The sequence below is a fragment of the Pristis pectinata genome, chromosome 6, assembly GCF_009764475.1.
Source record: "Pristis pectinata isolate sPriPec2 chromosome 6, sPriPec2.1.pri, whole genome shotgun sequence".
Classification (NCBI taxonomy): domain Eukaryota; kingdom Metazoa; phylum Chordata; class Chondrichthyes; order Rhinopristiformes; family Pristidae; genus Pristis; species Pristis pectinata.
Window position 1 is genome coordinate 83,757,700 of NC_067410.1, and position 13,153 is coordinate 83,770,852.

Sequence of the window (13,153 nt, forward strand, 5' to 3'; positions counted from 1 at the left end):
AGTCTTTCCAAGTTAAGATGTCATTTCCGGTACACACATTCAGCAGATTCCTTGATGTGTACAGAAATTGTTGTTCTTGCTGACAGAATGGATATATTTGACAAAATGACCACCTTATCCGATTCAAAAAACAAACTGCTGATGTGGGGGAGAAGAACTGTTGACATTTCAGACCATGCGCCTTATCAGTTTGTTTGTACTTTGCAAAGTATGCATTAAGGGCAATTTGTAATGAGAAAAGTTCAAGTCTAATCTCATATTTAAAATGATCATAACCAGCATAAGCAATCCACACCAATTTTCTGCACACAATAATGAAATGATTCCCTTTAGATAAAACAATCCATAAACAACTATTGAGCCGCTTAGCAAATTCAACTATGGTTGATTAACATCTGAAGGACATTACAACACCTGTGATGTCACAACAGCTGCCTTTCAACATTTTTAAGTTCAACTGTTTTGTTAGAACCGCTGCAACTTTATTAAGGAAAGTTGAATATGTGTACTGAAAATAACCTTTTGACATTCCCTTCAGGTCAGTTATAACTTTTTCTAGCCCTAGGACATTATTAAAAGCATAAGCTTTCAATGTCTTTTCCTGAAAAAATAAATTTGAGCCTTAAATTTAGTTTACATTCAACATTCTTTTAAAACATTAGTTATAATGGTTCAAAGTTAATAGACACTGAAATTTAATAAAAGCTGATTTGGCTCAAACCACTTTAAAAAAATCCATACTGAAACGAGGAGCCAAGATTCGGAACTCATGCCAGAGAAAGCCCAGGGTGGTTCAATGGAACTGTATTTAGATGTCAAGGTTTACCAGCAGGATACACAGGGATCAGGAATGGGCCCTTACTATTTACTATCTACGTAAAGGTCTTGGGAGTAGGGTGTCAAAAAACAAAGTTATGGGTGCAGATGACACCAAACTGCTGCAGTTCAAGAATATGGAGAAAGAATAGTAAAAGGAGATCTTCATGTAGTGTTATGGGGATGATAAGTGGCAAGAAGTAATTAATGTGAGAAAGTTAAACACAAATAAATTGCTCTATCAGGACAATACAAGGAGGCTGGATCTTGAAGGATATGGATGGAATGTTCACTGAAAACATTTCACAGATAAATGGGTGACTGCAGAAGGGAAAGACAAGTTTTGTAGGATTTCTCCCATTGCTGTTCTATTCCCAAACAAGTACAACAGTTTGGATACTATTTCACTATTTGGAATTTTGGGTGGGGGGGGGGTGCTGCAAAGGAGATGGCCTCTCAGATGAAAATGATAGCAGGAATCAGATCAGTGGAACCACGAATGGCTCTGATATACATCAGGGGAGGGGGAGACGAGGAGAGCTATAGTGATAGGAGACAGACAGAAGATTTCTGTGGCCACAAACAAGACTCCAGGATGGTATTCAGGATGCTGACTTCAGGAAGAGGAAGGAGAGCGAACATGTGCCAATCTACTTTGGGGGGGGAGGGGGTGGTGGGAGCAGAATGGTGGTGGAGAGAGTCAGCAGCTTTAAATGTCTGGGCATTAACATATCAGATGACCTGTTCTGGCTCAACATAGATGCAATCAGAAGGAATGTGCGCCAGCATCTCTACTTTCTTAGGAGGTTAGACTTGTCACTAAACACTTGAACAAACTTCTACAGTGTACTGTTGAAAGTATCCTGACTGGTTGCATCATGGTCTGGTCTGGTCTGGCAATTCCAATGCACAGGAACGCAAGAAGCTGTAGAGTGTAGTGGACTCTGCCCAATACAGAATATAGTGTTACAGTTACAGAGAAAGAATGGGTTTACTTGCTTTGCGATTTTTATAAATGGCTTGGATGTGGAAGTGGAGGGATGGGTTAGTAAGTTTGCGGATGACACGAAGGTTGGATGGGTTATGGATAGTGTAGAAGGTCGTTGTAGGTTACAACAGGATATAGACCAGATGTAGAATTGGGCAGAGAAGTGGCAGATGGAGTTCAATCTGGAAAAGGATAAAGTGATACAAGGCCAGTGATAGGACTCTTAGCAGTGTGGAGGAACAGAGGGATCTTAGAGTCCACGTCCATAGATCCCTCAAGGTTGCCACGCAGGTCAATAGGGTTGTTAAGAAGGCGTATGGTGTGTTGGCCTTTATTAGCCGGGGTATTGAGTTCAAGAGCCACGAGGTAATATTGCAGCTCTATAGAACTCTGGTTAGACCACACTTGGAGTATTGTGTTCAGTTCTGGTCATCTCATTATAGGAAGATGTGGAAGCTTTAGAGAGGGTGCAGAGGAGATTTACCAGGATGCTGCCTGGATTGGAGAGCATGTCTCATGAGGATAGGTTGAGTGAGCTCAGGCTTTTCTCTTTGGAGAGAAGGAGGATGAGAGGTGACTTGATAGAGGTGTACAAGATGATAAAAGGCATAGATTGAGTGAACAGTCAAAGAGACTTTTTCCAAGGGCGAAAATGACTTAATACGAGGGGGCATAATTTTAAGGTGATTGGAGGAAAGTATAAGGGGGATGTCAAAGGTAAGTTTTTTTTTACACAGAGAGTGGTGGCTGCATGGAATGCACTGCCAGCAGAGGTTGTGGGGGCAATACATTAGGGACATTTAAGAGACTCTTAGATAGCCACATGAGCCTGTACTGTGCTGTAATGTTCTATGTTCTATGATACACTTTGGAAGAACAAACATGAAGGCAGAGTACAAGGTTAATGGCAGGATTCTGAGCAGTGTGCAGGAACAGAGGGATCTTGGGGCCCAAGTCCATAGATCTCTCAAAGTTGCCATGCAAGTTGATAGGGTGGTTAAGAAAGTGTATGGTGTGCTGGCCTTCATTAGAAGGGGGATTGAGTTCAAGAGCCATGAGGTAATGTTGCAGCTCTATAAAATTCTGGTTAGACCACATTTTGCAGTACTGTGTTCAGTTCTGGTCACCTCATTATAGGAAGGATGTGGAAGCTTTAGAAGGTGCAGATGAGATTTACCAAGATGCTGCCTGGATTACAGAACATGTCTTATGAGGAAAGGTTGACTGAGCTGGGGCTTTTCTCTTTCAAGAGACGCAGGATGAGAGGTGACTTGATAGAGGTGTATAAGATTATGAGGGGCATAGATAGTGTGGACAGCCAGCAACCTTTTCCCCAGGGTGGTAACCAGCCCATACCAAAGGACATCTGTTTAAGGTCAAAGGAGGAATTTTCAGGAGAGAAGTCAGATGTAGGTTCTTTACACAGAGAGTGGTGGATGCCTGGAACGCATTGGCAGGGGTGGTTGTAGAGGCTGATACAATAGGGATGTTTAAAAGGCTCTTAGATAGGCAGATGGAAGTAAGAATAGTGGAGGGTTATGGGCTCTGCAGGAGGGAAGGGTTAAATTGATCACGGAGGAGGTGTTCATATAGTTTGGCACAACATCATAGGCCAAGGGGCCCGTACTGTGCTGTACTGTTCTTACGTTCTACATCACGGCCACATTCTTCCCCACCATTAGTAGTATCTACAGGTGGCAACTGCCTCAGGAAGGCAACATCAATCAAAGATCCCCACTATCCGGGCACAGCCATCTTTTCGCAGCTACCATCAGGCAGGAGGTACAGAAGCCTGAAGTCCCACACCACCAGGTTTAAGAACAGCTACTTCCCTTCAACCATACGGGTTCTTGAACCAAACGGAACAACCCTAATCACTACAGTTTAGAAACACAATGACCACTTTGAACTAAAATGAACCTCGTTTTGTTTTTGTTTTAGTTGTGTTCTTTCTTGTAAAAATTGTGTGTAATTTATGTCTATGTTTTTCTTGTGAATGCTGCTTATATGCTATGTGCCTGTGATGCTGCTGCAAGTAAGTTTTTCATTGCACCTGTGTATGCATGTATATGACAATAAACTCAACTTTGACTTGCATATTGCCTCCTGAGCGCCAGGGTCAAGGACATCTCTGAGCAGTTACATTCCATTCTCAAGGGGTAGGGTAAGCAGCCAGAGGTCATTATACACATTAGTACTAACAATATAGGTAGAAAAAGAGACGAGGTCCTGCAAAGTGAATAAGTGAGTTAGGCAAAAGGTTAAAAAGCAGAACCTCAAGGGCTGTAATCTCTGGATTACTCCCAGTGTCATGTGCTAGTGAGAATAAGGCAGGTGAATGCATAGCTGAAGAGCTGGTGCAGGAGGGAGGGATTCAGGCTCTTGGACTATTGCGATCTCTTCTTGGATTGAGGTGACCTACAGAAGAGGGATGGGTTGCACCTGAACTTGAGGGGGACTGATAGCCTGGCAGGGAGATTTGCTAGTGCTACCCAAGAGAGTTTAAATCAATCTGGCAGCGGGGCAAGACCCAAAGCAGTAGTGTGGCAGATGAGAAAGATGAAGCAAATATAGAAGTTAAAGCAAGCAGGTTCCATATGCAGGACAAGCAGAAGCAAGACAGGGAGCGAGGAAGGTCTGATAAGCTAAACTTTATTTATTTTAATGGGTGAGGCAGATGAACTCGGTGCATGGATAGATACAGTACATGGGACTGGGATATTATTATAACTATTACGGAAACATGGTTGAGGGATGGGTAGGACTGGCATCTCAACATTCCAGGAAACAGATGCTACAGGCACGATAGAGCTGGGATTAGAGAGGAGTAGCAGCTTTTTTTTTGATCGGGGAGAACATCACAGTAATACCTGGGAAATAATGAGTGAGGTTATATATGTGGAACTCAGAAATAAGGGAGTGATCACTTTATAGGATTGTAACATAGGCCCCCCAATAGTCAGCAGGAATTAGAGGAGCAATTATGTAGGGAGATCACAAATTGCTGCAAAAACAATACAGTTGTAATAGCAGGTAACTTTAACTTCCCTAATTTTGACTCGGACTGCCATAGTGCTGAGGGCTTGAGTGGGGTGGAATTTGTTAACTGTGTCCAGGAAAGTTTTCTCAAGCAATATGAAGATGGCCCTAATGTAGAGGGGGTAACACTGGACCTCCTGTTGGAAAATGAGTCAGGGCAAGTGACTTAAGTGTCAGCGGGGGAGTGCTTTGGGACCAGTGATCGTAATTCTACTATTTTTAAAATAACCATGGAAAAGGACATAAGTGGTCCCCAAGTTAAAGTCCTAAATTGGGGCAAGGCTAATTTTGATGGCATTTGTCAGGAACATGCAAGGGTCAATTGGGAGAGACCATTTGTAGGTAAAGGAATGTCTGGCTACTGGGATGCTTTTTAAAAGTGAGGTGAGGAGAATTCAGGGCCAGCACATTCCTGTTAGAATGAAGAGCATGGCTGACAGGAGAAGGGAACCTTGGTTCATGAGGGATATTGAGGCTGTAGTCAGGAAAAAAGAGGAGACATGTCAGGTATAGGCAGCTGGGATCAAGCAAATCCCCTGAAGAGTACAAGGGATGTATGGGTACACTTACAGAAATCACGAGGGCAAAAAGAGGACACCAGATAGTTTTGTCAGATAAGGTAAAGAAAGTTAGAGAATTCAGGAAAGAGAATAGTGACATCTTGGAACATATCCACATTACAAAAGAGGAAGTGTTGGCTGTATTAATGCACATAAAGGTGGATAAATCCCATAGGCGTGACCAAGTGTATCTTAGGATGTTGTGGGAAGGTAAGGAAGAAACTGCTGGGGCCCTGGCAGACATATATGTATCATCGTTAGCCATGGGTGAAGTACTAGAAAACTAGAGAGTAGCTAGTGTTGTGCCTTTATTTAAGATGGGCTGCAAGGACAAGACAGGGAACTATAGGCCTAAAATCAGTGATGGGAAAGTTAATGGAGGGGGATTCTGAGAGACAGGATCTACCTGCATTTGGAAAGGCAAGGACTAGTTAGGGATCATCAGCAATGGCTTTGTGCATGGGAATTTGTGTCTCATGAATTTGATTTTTTTTTGAAGAGGTGACCAAGATTGACAAGGGCAAGGTGGTAGACACAATCTATAAGGACTTTAGCAAGGCCTTTGACAAGTTCCCACATAGTAGGTTGGTCCAGAAGGTTAGGCCACATGGGATCCAGGGCAAGCTAGCCAATTGGATACAAAACTGGCTTGGTGGTAGGAGTCAGAGAGCGGTAGTGTTTGCTTGTATTTCAGATTTAAGCCTATGAGCCTGCGACCAGCAGTGTGCCGCAGGAATCAGTGCTGGGTCTACTGTTGGTCATCATCTACATTAACAATTTGGATGAGAATATTGTCGATAGGGGTAGTAAGTTTGCGAATGACACCATAATTGGTGGTATAGTGAACAGTGAAGAAGGTTACAACAGAATCTGGATCAACTAGGAAAGTAGGCCAAAGAATAGCAGATGGAATTTAACTTGGATAAGTGTGAAATGTTACACTTTAGCAGGTTAAACCTGGGAAGGACAGGCACAGTAAATGGCAGGTCCTGGACAGTGTTGTAGAACAGAGAGCCCTATAGTTATATGAAAATAGTTCCCTGAAAGTGGCAACATAGTTAGACAAGGTGGTGAAGAAGCCTTTTGGTATGCTTGCCTTCAATGGTCAGGGCAATGAATATAAGAGTTGGAATATCATGTTACAACCGTACAAGTCATTAGTGAGACCGCACTTGAACTACTGTGTGCATTTCTGGTCACCTTGCAGTAGGAAGGATGCCATTAAGCTGGACAGGGTGCAGAAAAGATTCACAAGGATATCACTGGGACTGGAAGGCTTAGGATATGCCAGGGCTTTTTTCCCCTGGTATGTAGGAGGCTGAGGGGTGACCTTATAGAGGTATACAAGATCATGAGGGACATAAATGTGAAGGGTGACAGCTTTATTCCCCCTCAAGGCGGTGAGTCTAAAACTAGAGGTCACAGATTTAAAATGAGAGGGGAAAGATTAATGGGACCTGATGGGCAACTTTTTCCACACAGATAGTGGTGGGTAAGTGGAATGAACTGCCAGAGGGTTGGAGATGTGGATAGAATTACCAACTTTTACGAGATTTGGACAAGAACATGGATTAGAAAGGTTGAGAGGGATATGGGCCAAATGGAACTAGCTCAGGTAGGCAACTTGGTTGGCATGAACGAGTCGGGCCAAAGGGCTTGTTTCCATGCTGTATAATAACGCCATGAATATAGTTACAACCATACCTGCCTTACTGTGCACAATTTAGGAAGTTGAATCCGAATAAGGATATAAAGGCAGTACAGCGAAATAGTAACTAACAAGATAATTACCTTAAAAAATCTGAAGAGGATAAAGAACTTGGGATTGTTTATGCTAAACCATAGATTCAGGAGGGATATCAATGCACTAAAGAACAAAGCAGCTCTGGAGAGAAATGAAAATGCAAAGCAAAGGGGAAGGAAAAGATGCATTGAATGGGACAGTGGATAAAGGGATGAAGAGAGGAGGAAGTGAATGTCACTGAAAGGGAAGCTTTTGGGCTTTGCACCCTGTGTATTCTGCTCTAAACTCCTTAGAATCTATTTCTTATGGCTCCTACTAATGTCTGGTACATAATGCACCAAACCCATTACTACTCCTCAAACCCATTACTAATGCTTCAAGTGCTAATAGCCAGAATGGTTACTTCTGTATGTTGAACAAGGCATTCCTCACAAGAGTTCTGCCAAAGTAATGACACAGGTAATTGTTACTGGGAGTGTGGAGAGAGTTGTTCAATGCACCAACCTTGGACCTCAGAAGCTGGAGGTAGCAGAGTCAGATCTCATGTTGCTTTCTCCCAAAATACACCATCACCAAGGCCCTTAAGAATGTTAATGGATGGCATGATTAATTTTCATTAACACTCTATGACTATCATGGCCATTCCCATGATGTACCCACAATTTGGCAACTTGGAGATTTGTTAGAGGAGGACAGTAATTTGGGGATTGCCATCCCCTGGTCAAGCAATGCTCCTGGGTAGCTGTCACTGACCACATCTCATTATCAACCTGTACACCATTTGCTTCAGTATTTATTGCTTTGGCAACTGAATCATACCTATTTCTACTGATAGTGTCACAACCTTTAATATTTATTGAATTGTGTTTTTAATATCTCACCTTGATAAATTTCAGCATTGCAACTCGTCACGTTAACCAGATATTAAATGTGAAGAGGCTCCGTTCACACTGTTATGCTCAACAGGAGCTCCGCAATAACAAGCAGTATGTAAACAGCAACAGCTTGCATGTATATAATGTATTTAATATAGTATGTCATGAGGAAGTTATCAAACAAAATCTGACGTGAAGCCACAGAAGGAGATGGCAACAAATGATCTACAATTTATTCAGAGCTCTATTTTTATTAAAGTCAAAAAGGAAGACAAACTAGTTAAGACAGTGGTGGGTGCAGGTGGGAGGGCATTGGGATGAATTGGGGAACAGAAGCACGCTGCCAGTGCTGGAAATCTTAAAATAGGAGATGCACAAGTAGTCAAAACTGGAAGAAAGGGAAGATCTTAGATGGTTGTGGAGTTCAGAGAACAAGGATGAAAATTATAAAATTTTAACTGTGATTTACTGTTGGTGAGCAGCACAGATAGTAGAGCTGCTGCCCTCACAGCTCCAGGAACCCAGATTCAAACCTGACCTCTGGTGCTACTTGTACGAAGTTTGCATATTCTTTGTGACCATGTAGGCTTCCTCCAAGTGCTCCAGTTTCCCCCACACCCCAAAGAAGCGAGGATGGTAGCTTAATCAGCCACTGTAAATTGCCTCGTGTCTAGGTGAATGGCAGAATCTGTGGGGAGCTGATGGGAATTGGGGGAAGAATAAAATACGATTAGTGTACATGGGTGCCTGATGGTCAGCATGGACTCGGAGGGACAAAGGGCCTGTTTCCGAGGTATGTGACACTATGATTCTAGATCAGCAAGCCCAGGATGATGGGTGGATAGGACAAGAATTTACAGAAGGGGAGACTGGTCACAAGTGGGAAATTTGCCCATTGAACCTGTGTCAATTTAATCTGCTGCAGGCACAGTAGGCCTACTGAAATGAATGGTAAGAAACGGTTGTCAGAAGAACAGTAAGAAAAGATCTTTTTGTTTGAAAGTGGTTTAGAATTTTTATTTTTTTTAATGATTTTTTATTTTTAAATTGTATACTTTTAACTACTTCCTAAGTGCTTTTGAATATTTGTCAATGGCAGACATTCACAAACATCTAATTTAAACAGCAACTCTGACAGCCCTTGAGTCTGGGAGCTTTACCAGCTGTCAAGGCCTTTCTGCAAGCACAGCCTGTTGTCTGCAGTACACTGCACTCAGCCTAGATTAACTGGAAGCCAGCCTCCAGAAGGAAGATCCTGCTCCAAGGACAAAGGGAAGCAACTAACAAGCTCAGGTGGCTCAGTGGTCAGCAGAAAATCTAAACCAATATGCTAACTCTTGAACAAAAACTCTTTCCAGTGTTTCAACATCATCCATTGTACACATGTAACTCCGATTTTCTCATGAGAAGTGACTTGAACTGCACTGAATTTTACCTATTCCCAATTTATTTGCAAGTTTTATCTGGAACTTGACACCCTCATTACCGTCATTTCATGCAATGCCAAGTTTATACGAGGTTCTGGGTCTGTTTTAATGTAAATTAGGGACAAGTGTGTCATTTGCACTCATAAAATGGAATTTCCCAAAACATGGGCATCAACAGATTAGCATCTGCTACAAACTCAGTTCTAGACCAGTATCAAGTTCTCCAAAATCTACACCATGCTGTGAATCTAGAGACCAACATACATTGATAAATATAAGCAATGAACAAAGTCTCTCAGTCTAATCACTTAAAAAAAAACTTGCAAGAAGCTCGAATAAAATCACCCCTTCCTGTTTGGGACTTAGAATTGTGGAGCTATTTGTTCACATTCATTCGTACAAGACAGAACACACAACACTACATGCAATAAAGCAGCAATTTCTTGTGGTGTACCTTGGAAAATCTGCCGACAATAGTTCCATTCACAGCCAACCAAGTCAGAGTTGCCTTGTTTAAGACTAAACATTATTACCCCTCTTTCTCACTCTCACATAAAATTGAACACTAGCCTAGAATTCCATGAGTGGGGACTCTACCCAAAATTCAAAAATGTCAAGAAATAGAAAAGGCCAACTGAATGCAGCAGATGACAGATTTACAACTTACTTCCAGAACTGGATCAAAGAGAAGAATGTTCAATATACAAATTATGTAAGGAGAAACAAGACCCATCAAAAAAAAGCCAATTTCAAAAACTGACCATTGGTTTAGCCAGAACAGCATAATTATGAAAGCATCTAACAACCAGTGGATTCATCACAATTCCCATAACCAGCAGTAAACAGTGCTACAATTGCCTGAATTTTGCAAGGCCTTAAGATGAAAGTTCCATTGAAGGCTGATTTGCATCTCAGCAGTCAGGTCAGGCTAGCTACAGAAGCAGAGTGAAAACATGTCTTCCTCACTTCCCTAATATATTTGGTCTTCTTGTTAGAAAATACCCAATCTCCACTCCAGTTAGCATGAGTTGAAGTAATTTACTGTACAAGGAACCACTAGAATGCGCCCATAACCAATTACTAGCAAGTTACAGCATTTGCAGCCAGCTATTCCAACTGATTAAAACTAGGCAACGCAGTGTTTGGATAATGGAAAATTAACTTTATGGAGGGTGAAAGAAGTTCTATCAAATTTGCAGGGGTATCAGATTTTGCCTACTGTATTCACTTCTGATTCTATGGCAGTACAATAACAACTTGTAATAGCATACTTAAAGTAGCAAACACAGCAAACTACTCCAACTCCCAAACACCACTATACAGCAAAACAATTCACAAAAGGGGAAAAAAATTCCACAATCATCAAAAATGTGTTATATTTTACATGTTTAGAATCCAGGGCACAGTACAACATAAAGCCAAAAAAAAACCTGGGATTTTGTCTTACTCCAATTCGCTAACATTCAAAAATATCCAAATACCCTGTCTGCAAAATAATGGAACAGCAATCAACTAAACTCATCACATTAATTACAGTATCGATTAACCCAGATATTCCCTTAATGATGCCTTTTAGACATTCTTTAGCTTGTGTAAAAGATCGTATTACACAGAAGATACACAATTTATATTCCCTCACGTGCATGACTTTGTCTAGTCAGAAATGATATCCTCCATTTATAACTCTATTTCATCAATGCACGGATGTTAAATATAAATCAAACCTATCTGGCAACACAACTCAGGGTACACTTTGTTGCAACCCAGATCTTAACCATTAGAGTTCAACAGGAAGAGTTCTAATCACAGGGTATTATGTTCAAAATACAAAATGATAATGTTACAGTTTTACAGCACAGTAATTTGCAGAGTCCGCAAAAGGAATTCAAATGTTGTTGGTTCTCAAGTTGTGTGGTTCTATCTTGATTTCATGAGGACGTTTATGTATTGCCAATATAACCAATTTTGGAAGCCATAAACATCAAAAGCTTTTGAAACAAGTTTTCATGAAGTATGATCAGCAGATCCTTTACTAGCCATAGCCTGAACAGAATTTAAAGAGATCTGGGATGCATACAGTGCAGGCCTCACGAAACTACTTCTGAATCAAGGAATGGTGTGGGTTTACTCACTAACATTAACTGCATACTGATCATTTTGACTGCAGACGAGACACTCTCCCACCTCCACCGTTGTTAATACCAGTTCACAACTGCATGTGGGTTTCAGGGGGTTTTTTCCAAGCGCTTCCCCTCCCCCACAGCACGAGTCTGGGCCCGAACCGCGCTTCTCCGAAACCTTCGGCCGGATCCCCAGCCCCAGGGGTGCTCCCAGGACCCAGTCAGCTCTCCCTCAGTCCTCACCCACCCCAGGCTCAGGGAGGCCTGCTTTAACCCCAGGAGTTTAGGGCAAGTCTCACTCGGGAGGGGGGGAGGGGTTGTCAACCACGCAGCACCAAGGCCCAGGCCGGATTATTTTGGGGGTGGGGGATGGTGGGGAAGGAGTCACTGAGCTCCCCTCCCCCCCGCCCGCCCTCCACCGTCAGGCCTAGTGAAACAGGCCCCGTCCCCGCCGCGGATTCTAACACATTTCCACCCACCTTCCCTGCAGTCTGGTTCAGGGTAAAGTCGGTGCCGGGGCGCCGGCCTCACTCACCGTGGAGCGCAGACAGCGGGCCCGGGTCTGGTCCTCCTGGCGGCTCGGCGGTCTCTTGTTGCTCCTTTCCCTTCCCCCTCTCCAGGCCGGGGCTCCTCGGGCTTTCACAGACGGTAATAGTGGAAATGTCTGGGCATAAAACTCCGCATCCGCGCCGGCTGTCAGTGATGTAAGTGTCCCAGCTAAAGCGGCCGATTTAAATGGAGGGTTTTATTTCTTTTTTTCGGCTTGTTGGTGAGTGCGGGATTTGCCGAGCAGAATGTCAGGCTGAACACAGCCAAATGTTCACTGCCATCCAACGTCTGCCTTCCCTCCCTGCCAGCCGCTGTGACCCGGCCCGCGCAAATGGCTCACTCACCGCAACAGCACTCTATTGTATGAGAAAGGGAGGAGGCCGACAGGGAAACAACATCACTCTCACTTGTACTGCCTCCTCAATAGTCCTCGCCAGATTACTACAATTACGAAATACAGATCTCTTTGCTCTTTCCAAAAAAAAAGTGGTGGTGCTGGTGCAAATGGAAATAATTTCCAGTCTATACAACATTTGAGAGGTTGGTAGAAAATGGTTATTTGTTTTCCACCAGAGGTAGAGAGAGCCACCATCTGAAAGAGGAACTTCTCTCCTGGCAGTTGCAATATGCTAAAATTTTGGAAGTTGGTGGAAAAGGGTTACTTAAGTTTCCACTTGAAGTAAAGCGAGCTTCCTTCCAAAAGAGGAAATCCTTCAATGACAACTTTGAACTTTAGTACAGCTACTAAAAGTAACTATAGGTTTAAAAAGAAATCCATGAAAGGTGATACATTTCTTGATGTTAATAAAACTTAGATTTTCTTTTCCAACTACATAATAATTGTGATATGATCTACTAATCTCAAAAATAGGGGCCCAATTTTGGTGTAGTTTGGGCCCTTGATTGATGTAACAGTAGTTATTCTTAAACACAGAAGCGAAGGACTGCAGATTCTAGAATATCTAGATGAAAAACACTATGATGCTGGAGGAACTCAGCAGGCCAGGCAGCATCCATGCAGAAAAACAGGCAATC

At 42.6% G+C, this 13,153-nt stretch overlaps 1 protein-coding gene across 5 annotated transcripts in view; it reads right to left on the reverse strand.

Annotated features, from left to right (window-relative positions):
* Positions 1 to 12,705, reverse strand: part of tbl1xr1a (TBL1X/Y related 1a) — a 125,087-nt gene extending 112,382 nt beyond the window's left edge. For 3 of the 5 annotated variants that reach the window (XM_052018026.1, XM_052018029.1, XM_052018027.1), the window contains exon 1: positions 12,105 to 12,705. The gene's annotated coding sequence lies outside the window, so the exon portion shown is untranslated. Of the gene's footprint in view, positions 1 to 12,048 lie in introns of all 5 variants that reach the window. The other 2 variants (XM_052018028.1, XM_052018030.1) reach the window with 1 other exon arrangement.
* Between the last annotated feature and the right edge of the window lie 448 nt (positions 12,706 to 13,153).